The sequence below is a fragment of the Notothenia rossii genome (assembly GCF_949606895.1).
Source record: "Notothenia rossii genome assembly, chromosome: 1".
NCBI classification, from domain to species: domain Eukaryota; kingdom Metazoa; phylum Chordata; class Actinopteri; order Perciformes; family Nototheniidae; genus Notothenia; species Notothenia rossii.
The window spans coordinates 47,105,404-47,126,019 of NC_136912.1; the positions used below are offsets into that span (position 1 = coordinate 47,105,404).

Below are 20,616 nucleotides of genomic sequence, written 5' to 3' on the forward strand. Positions count from 1 at the left end.
TACATGTTAGTTTAAGTGTTACTTCTAAGAAATGCAACAAAAATCATCAGCATTTTTTAAATATGTTTTAATAATAAGAGAATATATATGCAATTAATAAAAACATATTTTTTAAATAATAAAAACCGGTCGATCGCGAGATGTGTCTAAAAATAGAACAACAATATTCTGTTTTATCGTTAATGTCCTATAACATAATCTTCCTGTGCCAGAATAATGCACTTGAACGCATCAAAGCTTTGTGATTGGCCGGCGTGACCCCATGTGTCGGGGCGTGGCTGGTGGGCAGTGGGCACTATTTGAGAAGGGTCTAGCTGCGGCCGCGGACAGTACACTACACTACACGACACTACACGACACGCCCACCTGACACGACACTACGGTGGGTGAGAAGGGTCTAGCTGCGGCCGAGGAGGAGAAGCCCCTCACTGCAGTGCGCAGTGCCTCATGTGGGCGGGAGCTCAACGTGGGCGGAGCTTCACAGATGACGCGTTGCATCCTGTTTCCCGGGTAGCAGTTCTCTCCCCTCCCTTCAATCTAACCCTTCCCTTCCCCCCATCCTAACCCTAACCACTCCCTACCTTTTTACCTAATCCTAATCTGCCTTCCTCCCTCCCAAACCTAAACCCCAAAACCTCTCCTCCTGTCGTGTAGTGTCGTCAATTTGCTTTTAACGGTAGTGCCTCTCAGCCACCGTAGTGTCGTGTCAGGTGGACATGTCGTGTAGTGTCGTGTAGTGTCATGTAGTGTCCACGGCCGCAGCTAGACCATATTGCACTATTTCGCTGACGTTTTCCGTGGCAACAGGAGTGACAGTCCGCACACACACAAGACCTTAATTATGGCAGAAGCAAAAAAGCCCAAAATATATAATTTTCACTCCGAGTGGGAGGATGATTATTTTTGTATCTATTCCAATTCAAAGTCCATCTGTCTCATCTGCAATGCGAGCGTGGCTTTATCGAAGAAGGGTAATTTAGGAGTGGCATTTCAAAACAGTGCACAAACGCTACGAGACGGAATTCCCTCCTAATTCTACCCTACGCTCCCAAAAGGGGAGGGACCTGAAAGGACAGCTAAATGCACAGCAGTCCATTTTCACCAGGCCCAACAACAAGAGCAAGGCTGCTACCATAGCATCTTATCGTGTCAGTCACGTTCTTGCGAAACACATGAAGTCTTTCAAAGACGGCGAAGTTGTGAAAGAAGCATTCCTGGAGGCTGCCGACGCGCTTTTGGGGGATAATAAAAATAACAGTAGCATTTCAACAGGTTTTTGATATAATAAAAACTCAAGTTAGATACTGTTATTAATCAGTTGTAAGTTTTAGTTTGTTTGAACTTATTCATTATAATTATTGTACAAAGTGGTATAAGAATGCAAGCTTAAATGGATTATAGTCTATTATAATTCAGGTTAAGAAGCTAGTGTTGCTTGCATCCTATTTTAAAGGCATTTATTTTTATACTCTACTAAAATGCAACAAAAAAAGGGTTTGATTCTATTAATTTTGTCTTTTTATTGCACTTTGGCAGCAGATTCCTGTGTAGCTTCAGATCTGATTTGTCTTATTAGTAAGCCTAATTTATACTTTTGTTGCAACACTATTTTTAAATAATTGCAAAGAAAGGGTTCAGAATCTTTTCTTTTTTTCCTGTGTCATGTGTGGTAGCACTGTTCAATGTTTCTTGAAAACGTTACCCACTGTAGTATGTGACGTGTGAATAAACTCCAACTCTGTATCAACAACACTGTTGTGTAGCTTCAGTTAAATACTTGTATGTGTGTAGATTAGAAAGAGGTAAGATAAAGGATCTTGGCAGACTGGCAACTTTAAAAGTAGCTCTCGGTTCAAAAAAGGTTGGGCACCCCTGCTCTATGGCATTATTTAACCTGTTAGAAATCTGTTCAAAGTCTAACCCGTATCCTGCTTCATTTTCCACTGCTGTTCTCTGTCAGTGTGCACTGTAAAGACTGTTGCTTTGGTAAAAAAAAAGAATATGTGTCAAGTGGTTCCAAGCAATTTTTAGAGTTGAGTCAACTTTTGCATTTTTTGAGTTGGTGAAACGTACTTTTTTAGTTTTCCTCTACTCAAGAACGTGTTTCTTTGCTAAAACTTAAATAAACAAAAAAGAATATGTGTTAAGCGATTCCAAGCAATTTTAGGAGTTGGATAAACTCACAAATGTGATTTTGTCTGCATGTGAAAAGATGAGTTGAGCCTACAATTAAAAGCCCAGATATTAAGTGTAATCAATGCAAATAACAATCTGATAAGAACCACATAAGACAAGAATAAATAAAGTGAATTATAAAACACAATTGAGTTGCCGGAACCTATATACAACAAACTCTTCCTGATTTCAATCCAACCCTTTAAAAACATTGAAACATTGCAGATTAAACAAATAAATAAAAAAAGGGAATGTTATATGGACATGTTAATACATTTGATTAAGATTTGATTATTTCAAAACAGTTTTCATAAAACAGTAACCAGTTTGTTTAAAAGCACAACACATTAACATACATGGAGACACATGGTTATTACTTGATGGTTATAACTGCATCTGGCTCTTTGGCAGCGTATAACTTCATGCCGTGCATCCCGAGCCTGTTGCACTTCAACCTCTGCTGTTCCCTGTAAATACAAACAAAACACTAAATTGAGTAAAAATCAGGACACACCATGTGTTTTCCTCAACAACAAAAATCACATCCGTCTTGAAAACATAACGAGTTTACATTAGCTGTTAACAGACGGTAACAGAGGTGCTATTCACATGCATTACAAGGGGTTTAAGCCATCAAAAAAAGGCTGGTTTGCAAGAAAATGAACCACATAGTCATGATATTGAGGTAGTTCATAAAATGTCCAACTACTTATTTTTAACCCCACCTCATGCTCAGAGACTTATATAAAGTGGTACATGGGTCCTAGAATAAATGACAGACGATTATTTCAACTTTTATCTTGATAAGTGAGAGCGCAGGCCAGTCTACATGAATGCAGGGCAAGGCAAGTTTCTGTCCAAAGGTTCCATGATGGAGTTGATAATGTTTTAAAATATCACTTTGAGTGGTGACACTAGTGCTGCATAGTTTACATCTCCATCCCATCGGTGATTCAAAAAATAGAAATGGGTACGTTTACCTGATGCTCATTACATTAGTATGTAAACATAACACGTCTTGAATTAACCTCTGAAACAACAACTTTAGTCTGACACACTCAAGGGCAGAGATGGGGTCGTTACTAAACACATCTAATATATTACATATTACTTAAAAAAAAAGTACTTCGTTACTCTCTACATAAAGTAACTCGTTACTTTACTCGTTACTTTACTCGCTGAGCACGTACGAACTGCGCAAGCGTGAGTGGCAATAACTCTCCTTACCAGCAGGCGGCGGTAGTGTGTATTCGTCATTCAAAACAGGCAACAACCGGAAGACAGAGAAGAAGAACAGACTACGTGATATAAATAAACAACAAATAGCGTGTGCGTTAGCTTCACCTTAGCATGTGTTCTTTGCAGGTGTTTGTTGAGGTTTGACGTGGTGTTTACAGCAGCGGATAACAGCTTCTGGCCTGGACACAGTTTGCACCTCACCGACACATTCCTGTCTATTATTCGGACGAACTCAAAATAATGGGCACACCTCCACCCCTCGAAAGTTATCGCTGACTCAGCCATGTTTATGCAGCACTGCACGTGGAGATGTGGATGTGCAAGTCGCGCAGATTACGTACATATAAACCTGCGGCGGAAACCTCTCTTGTCTGTCAGTGTGATTATGACTGATTTTAGTAAGTAACGAAGTAACGCGTGTCGGGGCAATGTTAGTAACTGTAGTGTGATTACTGAATTATAAAAGTAGCGTGTTACACTACTCCGTTACCGACAAAAGTTACTTTGTAACGCGTTACACCCATAGACTGTATATACGTAAATGGACGTAGTGTCCGTGACGTCACCCATGGGATTCTGCAGAGTTGCCGAGAAGCCCTTAGTAGGCGGAGTCGGCCACTAACGGCTTGACAGCGACGTCAGAGTCTAATCCCGCCTGCCGAGGCGGGACCTGCTGCCTCCGAGCTGGAAGTAAACAGAGCTAGCTCAGGCTAAGAAGCTAAGCTAACATGAAATACATGCATACCAAGTTACTGCTAACAGTGTAGTTCCCCTAAATAACGTTACATTCATAATCAAATGAGACAATCGGCAAGAGAATTAGCTATATTTTGTTATTCTCAATGCTTGTCATTCACACGTTAAGAAAAGAAGAACCGATACATAGCAGAACAATTGTGGCGATGTTCAGCTTAATAAGCCTTGTTCAACATAATTTATTTAGCTAATACTACAGCAGGCGAACCAAGTCTGCGTTTCGCTGCATTCCTTGATCTCCAGTTATAACGACGGACTCCACCGCCCGGACCTAACGGAGCCGCAGTGGGCTAGCTCCGGGACGCCGGCTGGAGCTAGCCCCCTGCGGCTCCGTTAGCTCCGGCGGCCACCACTGGGATAATTGGGTCCCCTATTAACATTTGCTCCCGTTTAGCATTATGGGCGTCATAGCCATAGACTATAAAAGTCTTACCCAAGGCTGAATCATAAACTAAAATGTATATGTATGTATAAAGGGTCACGTCCTTAGCTGGCTAATAAGTAACAAGCTAAGCTACCAAGCACACAAACACCTGCGAACGGGGTTAACATGTATAATATTATCACTTCTTGGAAGTTCTGTTAGTACATTCAAGCGCACAGCACGACATTTTAATTGTCTGGTATTTGTAACAATATTCCCTAAAAGGCACAATCACCACGAACACGGCTAAAGCTAAAGGGTCAAGTACAGTACTATGACTAACTAACGTTTTAGCCTCTATGGTTGTAGCCTAGCAGAGTGGACAAGTTGCTGTTAGCTGACAGTGAGGCATGTACATGTCCATCAAAGTGACCACGCCCTAATTGATGCAAAAACGTTAAGACCTAATATAAATAAAAGGGTCGTGTTAGAAAACAATTCACTCACAGATTCATAATCATGAAGGAGGAATCTAACTATATCGATAATAATATTTATTGCATCCATGGGTAGAAACATGTTTTTTTCTTCTGTAAAGTTGGGTATTTTAACATGGGGGTCTATGGAAATTGCTCCTTTCTGCAGTCAGTCCCTAGCCGCCCATGTATGAACTGCAGTGTGTGGCACTTCCGTATTGGCGTCCCGGCTGTTCCCCAGAGTTTGCCGCTTGGTTACACCCAACTCTGCTCAAGGGCCTACCTGATGTGAACCTGAAGTCCATAGCAGGAGGCAACATGTCTTCAAGAAGAGGTGCGACTGTTTTCTGGGGAGGCAAATAAAAGAACAAAATAGTTACACAATGAAAATGTAACAATCATTTTGGGAGCACACCTAATCTTGTGTTTAAAAACATTTCTTTCCATTGAACCTTAGAAGCTTCCAGTGCAGCAGCTGCAGCCCCATTCCTGCAAACTTGTCGCACTTTTTTGCATGTTCTAGTTTAAATCTTATATATTGCGTACGTCTGAATGCAGTAAAGACATCAAAGGGTTAAAGGTCATCATCAGAACTTTACTATTTGTCTGTTGTGTTTAATTGAGAAGATGATGTGTTTCAGCTTACCATCTCATTATGTTAAGAGTGTGTTTTGCTTTTCATTAGCTTTGATTATGTGTGGGCTTTGTTCTTGTTTCCTTTCCTTCTCTTTGATTGGTCATTAACCCTCAAGCCAATCAGCAGAGGAAATGAAAACTTTTAAAATAACTATGTTTATGTGCATATAAAGTATCCCACATCACTTACTGTTCTGCAGCAAATACAAACAAGACTGTCAAATATATGTGACTATCCCCTTCACATTTAGGCCTCAACATAGAGAAAATATCAGTGTTTTGAAAAAAGATTATTGCACTCCGTTTGATATTTATTTTCTATTTTATTTATTTGCATTGCATTTGATATTGAAGTTATCCACAAGTAACATAAACTAATATTATCTATATGTGGTACATTTATATAGACTTTGATAATCGGTCATAGATCACATCTCTTACTTACTTCTAGCCCCCCTCTCCCACACTCTTCATCTTCCTGCAGTTCTCATACTCTGGAGTTAACTGGAGTTAACAAACATTCAGGATAAAGCTTCCTTCCGAGAATGATCTTGCCATCATGGCTGAAAGTAACCAGCAGAAACCCTGGGTGTTTTTGAAACAGTGACTATAGACAGAGAGAGACATATATTCATTTATATTATTGGCTTCGGAAAACAAATATATATATATATATATATATATATATATATATTTCAGATAAATGTGATAAGGCTAAATGTGGGAGACAATAATCTTCCCCGTAACCATTTTTTAAAAGCTGTATTAGCACACCCCAACCCTACACTTAATGTTATGCCATATCCTTTTGTCTTTCTAGACTAGACATATAGTCTAGCTAAGCTAACTAAAAGCCTGCCCTGACTAACTTATGCTTTTCATTTCTTTGGAAAATATTGCCAAAAAGCCGAGTGACACCAGCAGAAAATCATGGTACTTATTTAATATTTTTGAAAGAACGACCATTAGAGAAACACTTGACTTAACTATGTCGTAATTTCACATCTCACTTTCGGACATACAGTTTTGCGTTTGGAGGGCTGATACAGCTTTGCTTGAAAGGTGAAAAAACAAATCATAAGAAACAGGCTCCTCTAAATGTCTCAGAAGTGATAAGATGAGCAGCAGCAGCAGCAGCCAGAAAATAACGACAACATGATGTGAAGGAAAAACTTGAGCTCAGAGTGTAGAAGATTAAAAGTGATCAGTCAGATTATGAAAGAAAGAGGTGGGAAGCTGTTGAGAACTGAAACAACTCACTGTCAGAAATGTTCTTTCAGCTCAGAGAAAAATACCCACAGATAAGCAGGTACTATGGGAGGATGGACAGATGGATAGATAGATTGTTGGAAGATGAATAAGAAGACATAAAGTGGGAGGGGGTGTGGAAGCAATTCCTTGCACACCTCTCAGTCATAAATATGGAAAAGGAACAGCGCGGCTCAGCCAGCCCTCCTACGAGCAGAATGTTATCCTGCTTCCTTGGCACGGAGAAAAAGCCTGGAGCTGAGAGAAACAGAACAGACACAGATGAATGGAGCTACAGACAGTATAGGCAAATGAATGTATACATGACATTTAATATTTCAAGATTCATGGGCTTTATAGTCATATGCACAGTAGATACAGTGTATTTATGGCAAAGAAAAACGTAAGTCCCAGGCTCCTCCAACAATGCAACATAGATACTGTATATAAGACATCAAACAATAAAACATAACTAAAAGAAACAAAAACAGTGCAAGAAGAAACAGAGTAGAAATAAAAAAAGTTGTGTTTCTAAAGTTCAAGTAGTATAACATATCTAAACATGTGTGGAATGAGGTTATTCACGATACTCACAACATGTTCTGTGTTGGCTTGGATACCACATATAATTAGATTGTGTTGATATTATTTCAAGTCAAACAAGTTGTCAGTGTGTATGTTCGATCTTTAAACATGTGAATATGGCTCCATATGTTTGTTGGCATTCCAAAGTCCTGAGCATCAATCAGCAGCTCCAGCAGCCTCTTCTGGTTTCAGGCTCTCCACCAGATGTTGGAACCTGGCTGCAGGGATTTCATCCGTTTCAGTCACATGATCATTAGTGAGGTCAGCCGCTGCTACACCAGCTACTGCCAATCTTTATGAACCAGGCTCTTCAGATCCATGTTCATGTTATCTATTTGTACCTGTTGGTAGATTTCATTCGCAGATAAAAGACAAGGGATCCATTATAAGACGCATTGTAATAACGAGCAATCCAGATAGTTAATCAATAAATATATAGGCATCGTTACCATAGCATCTGTGTGACACTTGTACAACTAGTTAATTTGTGTGATGGCTGCTGTCAAACTGATTTTTAAAACATTTAGTTCTTCACTTTGGGACAGGCTCTGCATTGAACATCGTTGTGTAACAAACAGAAATAAACTGTATTCACTTATCGGGAAACACATTTTTATCCAACAAAAATCACTGTGCATGCATTCATATTTCCCTTAATTGGAATTGACTATAATATGTTTTAGCTACATAAACTTGTTTGACATGGAGCACTGAAACTCGTTAGATAGTCGAGTAATGAAATGTGCCGACATGTTAGACAGATGGACTTTTATTTTGGCGTGTGTGTGGGCGAGCTGTAAGGTGGAGCAGGTGTCACATGGTAGAGAGGTGGAGAGGTGACAGGGTGACATGTGTCTCATTATCGCTGCAACACTGCCAACCAAACGCTCTTTGGACATCATCTACTCTGTCATTTCCATCATCAATGAATCTCTTCTTTCTGATGATGAATCTGTGGGTGAAAAAGTATTTAAATAGTGAGAGTCTAAGTCGTAACTGACTAGCAGTTTGAAATACTCATGAAAAGAAAAACAGCAAATTCTTGCAATGTATATACACATACTGATTCCTGGTGCTGTACAATTACAACACCGTTTGAACCTTGAACAGTTTTCTGTGAATGCACTTAACAACTACATTTCCCCAATATATATAAAAGTACATTTTAATCTTCACCTTGATTGAAGAATGATAATCAACTTTATTTTTGTATTCTAGTTTGAAGTGCTGTGATAACATTTAACATAAGATGTAAAACAGACCACAACCTAGTGAACTGCAAAAACTGTAGATGTTAAATTGTGTACGTGTGTGTTCATTTCATTTCATTTCAAACCTTTATTTAACCAGATTGGTCCCATTGTGATCATAGATCTCTTTTTCAAGGGAGACCTGCAGCATATAGGTTCCACATGAAACTTAAAACAATAAAGGACATCATACATTATATTTACAGGATACATTTACATAGTTATAGACATTTACAAGTGCCCATAGTATCAACAAGCATTTCATTTAGCCTCGCTTTAAAAACATGCAAAGGAATGAGATTGCTCAGTTTCAATTCTTGCTGTAGACTGTTCCAAGCAATTGGAGCTGCGCACATGAAAGCTTTCTTACCGAAGACAGTCCTTGCTCTTGGCACAATACTACATCATGCAATCTCAGACAATAGCTGCTTGCAACTTTCTGTGTTATCAGAGAGCAGATATAATACGGGAGTTTACCCAACAAAGCTTTATAAATAAACGTGTACCAATGACTGAGCCTCTTTACAGTAAGTGATGGCAAACCTGCCTTGGCATACAGGGTACAGTGATGTGTAAGTGCTTTACAATTTGTGTCAAATCTCAGTGCGCTGTGATAGGCGACATCTAACTTGTTCAGGCAATAGGCAGGTGCATTCATATACAACAAATCACCATAGTACAGCACAGGTAAAAAGGTCACAGTGACTAGCCTTTTCCTGGCCTCAAGTGAGAAACAGGACTTGTTTCTGAAAAAGAAACCTAGTCTAACCCTCAGCTTTTTAAGCAGGTTAATGACATGAAGTTTAAAAGTAAGACAATCATCAAGCCATATACCTAGGCATTTATAACAGGTAACCACTTTGAGTACTTGTCCTTGCATAGTAACAATATCTCAAACAGGCTCTGGTGTCTTTTTAGCTTTTGAAAAGAGCACATTACCTTGGTTTTCTCAACATTTAAAAGAAGCTTATGCCCAGAGAGCTGAGTCTGAATAATGTTAAAAACAGCCTGTAATTTAACACCAGCCTCCTTAATGGAGGGACCTGCACAGTACATCACGGTATCGTCCGCATAAAAATGTAAAGTAGCTTCATTCACATTTTCACCTAAACTGTTGATATATACCAGGGGTCGGCAATGCTGGCACGCGGCACCGTAACCAGTGGCACACTAGGAATAAGTGGAATAAGTGTGCAAAATATTTAAATTGTATTTTCGGATCCTTAACGAGACCGCCGCCAGAGCGCGTCTCCCCGTTACCTGCAGAAGGAAGCCATGCACGCAACGCAGCCCCGCTCTCTTTAACTCCATGTGACTTTCTGCCGCTTTCCTCCGTGGTGCAGTGCTGATCGTTTCACCACGGAGGAAAGCACTTCACTAATTGCAGTACCCATAAGGAGCTGTACAAATGCCACAGTTTTTGCGTGGCTGTGTATTTAGTTGAAAGCCCAGTGGCGATCTGCTCATCTCTCATCGAAATAATATGCTACAAAGGGGCGGACTGGCCATCTGTGTGTTGCACTTTCCTGTCGGCTCCCAGACCGTAGTCGAGGAGGGCAGAAGCAACACGCTTCAGGTTCAATAACCCACTTTAGCTTAAATGACTGGAGAGAGGCGAGCTCTTCTTGGGAGGCCGTTGCATTTATTTAGCTGTTCTTCTGTTTCACAAAGTACATCAGACCTCTGTTTTTCTGCTTCCTCGTTTCACTTCCAGAAACACACACACGTTCCCTCACTGTCGCTCCACCATCCACAAACACACATGCACAAGCCACGCCCCTCTCTCTCTCTCTCTTAAAGGGACAGCGATCTCATCTCACTCTGCATTACCCTAATATCATAACATGTGTGCTCTGGAGAATCACAGAACGGACGATCGTCCTTATTATTATGCGGTTTAAACCAATTATTTAAATGTGTTAAATTCGGCATCATGTAAGTTGCGCTGACAGGTCCACACACTGCTTCCCCTCAGCGAGGCTCCCCCGCCCTCCTGCTGATAGAACACGAGCGTCAAGCTCCTCAACCGCCCCCCCCCCCCCCCCCCCCCCGTTGATAATTCTCGATCGTTGGCACGCTGATCAAATTTTTTTTTTTAAATGGCACTTCATATCAATAAGGTTGCCGACCCCTGATATATACAGTATGGAGAATAAAAGTGGACCTAAAACAGAACCTTGCCAATAATATATATGCCAATACTGAGTAGCCTCTGCTTCAAAATGCGATGATCAACGGTGTCAAACGCTTTGGAAAGGTCAATAAATAGAGCTGCACAACTCTGCTTATTATCTAAGATACTCGTAATGTCATTCACCACTTTCATTGTCGCAGTGATGGTGCTAACCTTCGCCAGAACTAACAATTTAGAGATTTAAAATAGTTGCATCCCCTCCTTTTAGTAAAGGCAAGACATAAGCTGACTTCCATACTTTTGGAATTGCATTTGTGTTGAGGGAAAGGTTAAAAAGAGTAGTGAGAGGAAGAGCAATAAAATCTGCAGCTTTCTTTAAAAAGAAAGGTTCTACGTTGTCCGGGCCAGCCGGTTTCTTAGGATCTAACTTAGATAATGCTTCATGAACAACATTGACAGTAAAAGGAGTAAAACTGAAAGGGTTTTCCAGACCACATTGTTCAGAGTCACGGATTGGGTAGTTCACAGCAGCAGAGTTAGTGACAGAATCAAACAGAGAACCGCAGGACACAAGATGCTCATTAAAGCAATTTAACATGGTGGCCCTGTCCGATATAGTGCCAGATGCTGTGGTAAGGCAAGGAGGTAGCTCATTACGGATCTCACCGGTGGATATCGATTTTATGGCTTTCCAACATTTCCTAGGATTATTCAGGTTTTCTGTGGTAACTGACAAATAGTACCTTGACTTAGCACTTTTGACATGTGAAGTGAAGCTATTCCTTAGCTGCCTAAAAAGCAGCCATTCTACCTCTGAGCCTGATTTCCTAGCCTTTGCCCAGGCCTTGTCTCTCGCAGAAAACCAAGGATTGTCACGTCCCTTTACTCTAAATTTACGCAGAGGGTGCATTTCTATCAATGATCTCCATAAAACCAAGATAAAAATAAGACCATGCAGTTTCTCCAATCAAACCCTAACAGATCATGAACAAAACCCTGCTCCACAAAATGTTTTATGTCTCTCTTAATAATAATACAAGGTTTAACCTTTTGGACCTTAGTGTCCCTAATTGTGGCTACAGCACAGTGGTCACTCAGATCATTCGCAAATACTCCCACAGATGAGTATTTAAGGGGAACATTAGTTAGAATGAGATCAATTAGGGAGGATTTATTAGGGGACTTAATGTTAGGGCGAGTAGGACTGTCAACAATCTGAGTAACATTCAAAGAGATACAAAGGTTTTTAAAATCCTCTGATGCTGCAGTTAACCAGTCCCAGTTAAAATCTCCAAGTAGCACTATTTCCTTGTAGTCTAGCTGCGATAAAAGATTTGCTAGCGAAGACAAGGAGTCCTTGACAGCTGAGGGGGGTCTGTAACAGCCCATCACCATTACCTGTTGCCCCTTTGCCACTTCTATATTTAAGGCTAAAAATTAGAATTGCTTACTGATAGATTTGGAAACTAATGTGGTTACACTGAACTTATTTTTAACATAAATGGCAAAGCCACCACCTTTATTAGGCCGGTCGGAACGATACACATTATAACCATTTAAGGCAATGTCAGAGGCCAAAATAGATTTATTTAGCCATGTTTCTGATAAAACAATGACGTCAGCGTCAGTCGAGCTTGGCCAAATGCGGACAAAATCTAGTTTACCTAACAGACTGTGCACATTCAAGTGGATGAAACCCAACCCAGACCTAGCTTTAAAATCAGCAGGAGCAGCGATCTGACTACTACTACTGGGCGGACCAGGGTTAGGTTGTACATTTCCTTACAGTAATAACAACAAAAAAAACAGGCATCTTTTCCTCTTAAGCGACACACATACATTGTCATCTACTTTAGAATCACTGGAAAAGTCTGCGAGAGTGTGATTGGAGCTTAAGAAGCAGTCCTGAAGAACCATCATCGCGGGAAAACAAAAAAGACAAACATATTTTGTCAAGCAGATTGTCTGTGACAAGGCAACCGGTAATTGTTTGTGCAACACATCCAAACCTTTGCAGGGGATGCCCACTGCGGGTGGCAGAACAGACCTGAATCCAGTAGACTTCTCAGAATGACTAGAGATCTTCTCATCGTCCAAAACAGTTAACAGGCACAGCAGAATCCCGATATGGGCCATTTTCCCAGACCAGGGGCCTCATGTATAACGCCGTGCGTAGGATTGACGTGGGAAGGTTGCTTACGTAGTAGAAATCCGAAAAATAGGTCCATACATTTTCCGCCACTTTCCGATTCACCAAACATTGCGTACCGGAGAGGAAAGTGCGTATGGCACTTCCTACGCCGGTTTCCCTTTATAAATCACAACCGACTCGAAATGCGGTGCAGCTTTTGCGGGCTTCACGTAACGCCCATCTTTGCCTATAAATAGTCAAAGAAACGCCCTTTCATTCATTTTGACTGACTGCATGGAGAAGATCGCAGGAAATGACGACAGAACAGCTAAAAAAGACATCTCACACTGTGTCAGATTTTAGTTATTTTGGGGAGGTCGAGATAAATCATATTGTTTGGTGGATGCAGTTTGAACAGAGTAGCAGCATGGAGGTCGGATCGTCACCAAAATAAATAAATAAGTGGTCCGAAAAAGGTTAATGACAAAAAAAAATACACATAGACTAACCTTCCTCAGGCAGTGTGTTTGTACCGGGGACAGGAGACCCCCCCTTGATGAGAAACTGTAAGAACTGATCGGGGAATCCCTCCGGAGTGGAGTCATGACGACTGGATCTGAATTATGTTTCTGTATTTGGTGGTTTGTATCCCAGCTGTCGATCAGCTGTGCGCAACGTCTCCACTGCAGCCTGTGCATTTCAACCACCCCAAGCAGCAACTCTTTATCCACCAGTTAAAGGAAATACAACTAATGTGTTGTGTTATATTAGCTGTATAATTTACCACATATGGTGCTCTTAGTTTCCATACCTCCTGTGTTTTACGAGCGACTTATCAAGTCTTGGCAAACGGCATAAAACAAGATTAAACATGATAGTATATAAAACCATGCTCGTATCTACAACCTATAGAAATGCAAAACGGCGTCAGTTTAGACGTAATTCTGTCCTCCTGCTTACCGCATCATTTATGAGAAAACATTTCATAACATTAACACAACATATTCGAGGTGGTTTTAAATAACATATCCGTATTTATTTATTTATCCAAGTTATGTTTTTGTGTGCACTGAGGAGTCTCAAACAGGCGTTTGTTAAATCATTTTAAGATTGGCTTTAATCAATGTTTGAAAATGAATTCTTCATATATGATAAATGAGAGGTAACATTTTATTTATGGTATTATTTCCACATACTTCTCTCCATTCTTGCTTCTGCCAACGGTGTCGCAGTTTCTCGTTTCTCCAGTTTTTGTGCTTAGTGCGTACGCATGGGTTAGAGTTTGCGTGGAGGACCGCGTTTCCCGTCAAGTTAGTATTTTATAAAAAGCAAACATTGCGTAGAAACTGCCGTACCCATTTTTTGAGCGTATATCCCTTTATAAATGAGGCCCCAGCACAAAGTATCCGCGATGTTCCTGGAGCAAAATCAGCACAGCAGCAAAGGACAGGCGAAAGCAGCAGCGTGGAAGCGCTCTGGTCCCTCCGTGGTATCCCCGGGGTGAAAGCAGGCCTCTGCAACAGCAGAACCAGGACAGGTGGAAAGCAGGCCCCAACCGTGGTAAAATCCTCCTCAGCACAGCAGCACACGCCCGGTGGAAGCAGGCCAAGCCCGAAGCGTGGATCCACTCCGTCTCTCCGCGACGACTCCGGGGTAAAAACCTCTCCAGTACAGCCGTACTCTACAGGTGGGAGCACGCCTCCGTAGATCGCAGATCGCAGGCATCAACAGGTGGAGCCGCTCCGTCTCTTTGCGACGTCTCCGGGGGAAAAACACCTCAGTACAGCCATACTCGACAGGTGGGAGTAGGCCTCCGCAGATCGCAGAAAACTAAAACCACTACTTGTATAAGCAGGGATGGCTAAATGTTTGTAAGCAGGAGAGCTAGATGCTAACAGATGCCAGATGCTAACAGGTAGTGCGAGCCTGTAGAAATTGCGACTGCCTCACACGAGTGCCAAGAGAAACTCCTGCTGATGTTCATACATATATATACAGTATATATATATAACTATAGTAGCACATCAGGTACATATGCATGTTATAACTACAGTAGCCCATCAGGTACATATGCATGGTATAACTACAGTAGCACATCAGGTACATATGCATGCTATTTTCGGTACGGGCCCTTCGCAAGTCATTTCATTGGACGAGAGGCATACTATGAGAGCTGGTCACAGGGATGCGTTCAAATTTAATCAGTAATTTTTTTATGAAATGGCGAACGCAGATAAAGTTGAGCTCGAAAATCCTCCAGCATCATTGAAGTCTCCGGTTTGGGAACATTTTTGTTTCGCAGTTACGTACAAGCATGACGGACAAAGACAGGTGGACCGAACCAAAGCTGTTTGTCGGCATTGTTCAACTAAAATTGGTTATGCGGCTGGCAATATATCAAACTTGCACACTCATCACCCGAACGTGAATATCACCGGTACCAAAAGAAAAAAGACTGAAGTGCAAAACCAACTCCCGCTAGCATTTAAGCCTTCACCACTCGCAAAAAGTTCAGACCGAGCCAAAGCTATTACAAACGGCAAATATCTTTATGTTTCCATGTTAGCAAAGCGCTACCTGGCTGTATCTGCTACCTCTGCCCCTAGCGAGAGGGTGTTCTCCACAGCAGGAGACATTGTTAGTGCCAGCAGATCTGCCCTTTCGGCAAGCAATGTGGACAAGTTAATTTTTCTTTAAAAAAACATGAAAATACAATGACAAGCAAGTCATAATGTCAAACTGGCTGCTTAGGTACTAGTACAGTACAGTTCAAATACAGATTATTTCAGTTTATCGAAATGCTGCACCTTAATGTTTATTTTATTATATTTTGTATTTATTTGAGTGAATACATTATTCACAGTTTAATAATAATAAAAAGAAAAAATATATATATATATGTTATATTTTGTGATAATTTTTTCTGCTGTACCGAAAACGTACCGAACCGAACCGTGACCTAAAAACCGAGGTACGTACCGAACCTAAATGTTTGTGAGCCGTTACACCCCTAGTACATATGCATGGTATAACTACAGTAGTACATCAGGTATATATGCATGGTATAACTATAGTAGTACATCAGGTACATATGCATGGTATAACTACAGTAGTACATTAGGTACATATGCATGATATAACTACAGCAGTGTTGTAGTCAAGTCACCAATTCACAAGTCCAAGTCACTCTCGAGTCACCACTCTTTGAGTCCGAGTCACCTAGGGAGAGTCGTAGTCGAGTCCAAGTCCAAGTCACCTAAGCAGTGTCCGAGTCAAGTCCGAGTCACCATTACCTGTGTTCGAGTCCAAGTCCGAGTCACCCAAGGAGTGTCCGAGTCGAGTCTGAGTCATCATTACCTGTGTTCGAGTCCGAGTCCAAGTCCGAGTCACCTAAGAAGAGTCCAAGTCAAGTCCGAGTCACAAGTCTTCATGTATTAATCTTCGTGGATATATGTGTTTAAATGTAGCTGCTCCTCTACATTGCTTTTATCCTGTCATGTTATAATAATCTGTCTATTTAACTGCTGTGAAGCGAGTTTGGCTACAATTCTTGTAATAGGTGCTATTGTGGTGCCGAGAGATGGGAGTCGGAGGCGGGTTATCGAAGCTAAAAGCTAGACTTTTATTTAGCATCGGAACACACATGTAAACAACTTCATGGACGGGAAGCGAAGAACGGCGGAAACAGGAAGTCCGGCTCACTAAAATGTCCGTGCGGAACAATACCCCAACCCATAGATCCGTGGGTGAATAATGTCAATCACCACAGTGTACAAATATAAAGCTTATTACTAATATTATTATTATTATTATTATTATATATAAATAAACTATATTTAAAATGAGTTACCTTTTAGAGAAGTGATTATATTTGTATGCCAATATTTTCCTATGGTAAAGTTTTTGTTTTGCACTTTTATTTTGATAGTAATAAGATCGGGACTCTTATTTTGAAGGAACTTTTACCGGTTAAATCGGTTTACTAATAAAGATTTAGCCCCAGGAAGCACATGGCTACTTAGCATGCACAAGGACATAATTCTGCATCTTAAGTAGCCATGTGCTTTTGTGTTATCGGCTGAATCTTTATTTATCCATTTTAGATCACGTTACTCTGATGATAGTGTTCAAGACAGCTATTATGAATGAACTCGATCCTTAGAGTAATGTGTTACGGAGCCTTCTCTTCAATATTATTTCCACATAACGAGCATTTTGCGCTGCTATTTTCCAATTTGGAAGCAGAATGTGCGAAAGCATACAGCAGGATGCGGGGTGTGTCTCTAGACATCTTTAGACTGGAATAGTGGGGCCCAGTACTGAACTCGCCTCGCAGGTGCACACACCAGGACAGAGGACATCAGACTCCAGAGAACACTTGTTCGAGTCCAAGTCCAAGTCATCATTACCTGTGTTCGAGTCCGAGTCCAAGTCTGAGTCACCCAAGGAGTGTCCGAGTTGATTCCGAGTCCAAGTCATCATTATCTGTGTTCGAGTCCGAGTCCGAGTCCAAGTCATCCTGCACAAAAATTCACGAGTCCAAGTCCGAGTCGCTTCAATCAGTGCGCGAGTCCGAGTCGAGTCACGACTCTGACCAGGACTCGGAGTCGTGAATTTTTCACCCACGATGACTTGGACTCGACTTGTGAAGACTCGGATTCGAGCACGTTTTTTCTCGAGTCAGCTGTACTCTGTCCTGGCGTGTGCACCTGCGAGGCGAGTTCAGGTAGTGGTCGCGCCCCCGCTATTCCAGTTTAGAGATGTCTAGAGACACGCCCTGCATCGTGCTTTATGCTTTCACACATTTTGTTTCCACATTGGAAATGTACAATAATAAAAATAATAATATTAGTAATAAGCTTTATATTTGTTTTTATAAAATAATTGTGGCCAAACTGGCTTCACAGCAGTTCAATCGACACATTAGCATAACATGACAGGATAAAAGCAATGTTGAGGAGCAGCTACATTTCAACTAACATATCGACTAAGATTTGTATTTTCATTTTTTTTATAGAAGGACCATGCATACAAAAACATTAATCTCAGCAAAGAGAAGAGATGCATATGCCAGATTATAGCTAATAGCTAATTTCCATCTGTGGTCCTCCACATTAATACATGAAGACTTGTGACTCAACTCGGGCACTTCTTGGGTGACTCGGACTTGGACTCGGACTTGGACTCGGACTCGGACTCGGACTTGAACTTGGACTCGACTACGACTCTCCCTAGGTGACTCGGACTTGGACTCGAAAAGTGGGGACTCAAGAGTGACTTGGACTTGTGAATTGGTGACTTGACTACAACATTGAGTAGTACATCAGGTACATATGCAAGATATAACTACAGTAGTATATTAGGTATATATGCATGATATAACTACAGCAGTAGCAGCACTGTTGGAGAGCAGAAGTCATTTGCAAAATCATTTCCCCAAAAAGGATTATTAGTTTTCTCTTAAGATCGACTAATATGCAGATGAATGATGTTTACCCTGTATCAACATGTTCGCCAGATTTTCCTCTTGTAAGCAGTTGGCATGAATCAAAGTTGATCACTCTGGTGATTAATGTGTTTTTAAGTACTTCCTGTTTTTTATGTCACGCAGTTAATAGACTTTTTAGAACTAGGCCTAACTGAAGATCTCCGCCTTAAAGAGTTAACATGCTTTAGTTTAATAATATTACAGCATTCATCACACTGATTGTATCCTTTTAGGGAATTATATTTGTCACAGATAGGGCTCTTTTCTTCCCTCAACTTTAATACAGAAATAGCCATTTTATTCATTTTAAGGAAGACTTGAGCCCTACTCCCATGCATGCATAATAATAATATTCAGAATTTGTTTCATAATTCCCTCCATTTGGGGGGTCGTACCCTACTGCTAATACGCTTTGTGGCTTTTGTGAAAAAGTTGGATTTTCCATGTGAAGAGTGGTTATGGGTAAATAGTTGTTTCTTCATCGCCATGGAGTAGATTTGGCTGTTGACATGCATTAGTGAGTAAATACGCATCCCTCTCTGCACTCTAAAAGCTCTTCTCCTGATTAATGAGAGGGTGGGGGAGATGTAGAGGAGAGGGGCCCCGCAATGTAGAGGAGCCATTTGTTTATCCAACACCGTTCTCCCTCCAATCTGATTAGCTCAATGTCACATTGAAGACTTGGACATCCCTGGTCTCTGGTGTGTGTTTCTGTGTGTGTATCTGTACAGCATGTTTGTGTTCTCCTCAATGCAATCATTTAACCTCTATGAGTTTCTATTGAAAGACTTTAAAAAATGTTGCTGATGTCTGTGACTCAGGTGATCTCCGCGGTCACACCCTGCTCCTCCTGAACAGCGTTACACTAATCCTTGTGTTAGAACAGCTACTTCATCTTAGGCCACGTCAACGTTTAGAGGTGGACACTGCCAGTGGTTGATCAAGTATTTATTTGTTAAAAATAGCAAAGCGGTTTAATAAATTGTCATCAACTAATTGTTGTAGTTGAGTAAAATAACATTATTTTCCTACTAAATGTAGTTGAGTAGAAGTTTAAAGTAGTACTAAATGGAAATACTCAAGTAAAGTACAGTACTTGATTAAATGTACTTAGTTACTTCCCACCTCTTGACCCTGCTCATGTGTATTTCACCTTGGCATAGAAAACAGCTATCAGACTCAGACACCATATAAATTCATGAAATAATGAAATATTCATGCTCAGTTATGAGTCAACTTACAAAGGGGACACTGGACACCTCTGAGTGCAGGAATATATTTTTTTACCATCCGGCACCCATTTCTCTTCAGAAGTGATTGTTTAAGCGTTGGAACAAATAAGTATAAGTTAGTGCTTTGATCTCTTCATCACAGGAAATGGGACAGAAACATTTGGTTCAAAGATTTTTTTAAACACCCAGGCTATGTTTTATTGTGTTTGCCTTGAACAACGCATTTCTCAACAACTCCAGGAGGGGCATTTGTTATTTTAAGTATTTATTTATGTTTACTATGTTCTATGTTAACTACATCATTGTTCCAATTGTGTCAATGCTGCAATACTGCACCTGCAATCTGCACAGCTTCCACTGAGCACGGCCTTCTGTGTGTATCACCGCTGTAACACTGCAAACACTATTCATAAAGCCCCGACGACCCAACTTGATCCTGTTTGTATGCCGTACTGTAATTGTCAGTGGTGAGGATCAAGAAATACTTGTGTGAATTAAATTAGATTTGTTTCCCCCCTGTTAATTATAGGCTTAATCCTGCTCCACTTATTTTTTCTGTTGGTCACAGTGACATGTCATCCTCCATTCCAATTACAAAATGTTGTTCCTGTAATTCCTCTTTCAATCAAAAGGCCAGAAATATCGGGTGATAAAAGATGCAGGTCAGCTTGGATCAGTTGGCGTGGAAACCATGATTCCATCAGCTCCTGATCACGTGTCAGGATGCCTTAATAGTCTAACAGAGGGGACATATACAGTTTTACAGCAAGAGTAAAGGGGCAAACATGAATTAAGAGGTACAATACAATATTAGAGATAACAATTACACAAATCATAATTTATAAAAAATACCCATCTAGGTGGACAACAATAGAGTAACAGTATTTAAAGAAATAAGCCCG

The 20,616-nt window shown here is 40.7% G+C and overlaps 1 protein-coding gene across 5 annotated transcripts in view; it reads left to right on the forward strand.

Moving 5' to 3' along the window:
* Positions 1 to 20,616, forward strand: part of tenm3 (teneurin transmembrane protein 3) — a 690,209-nt gene that overhangs the window by 291,375 nt on the left and 378,218 nt on the right. The window lies entirely within an intron of this gene.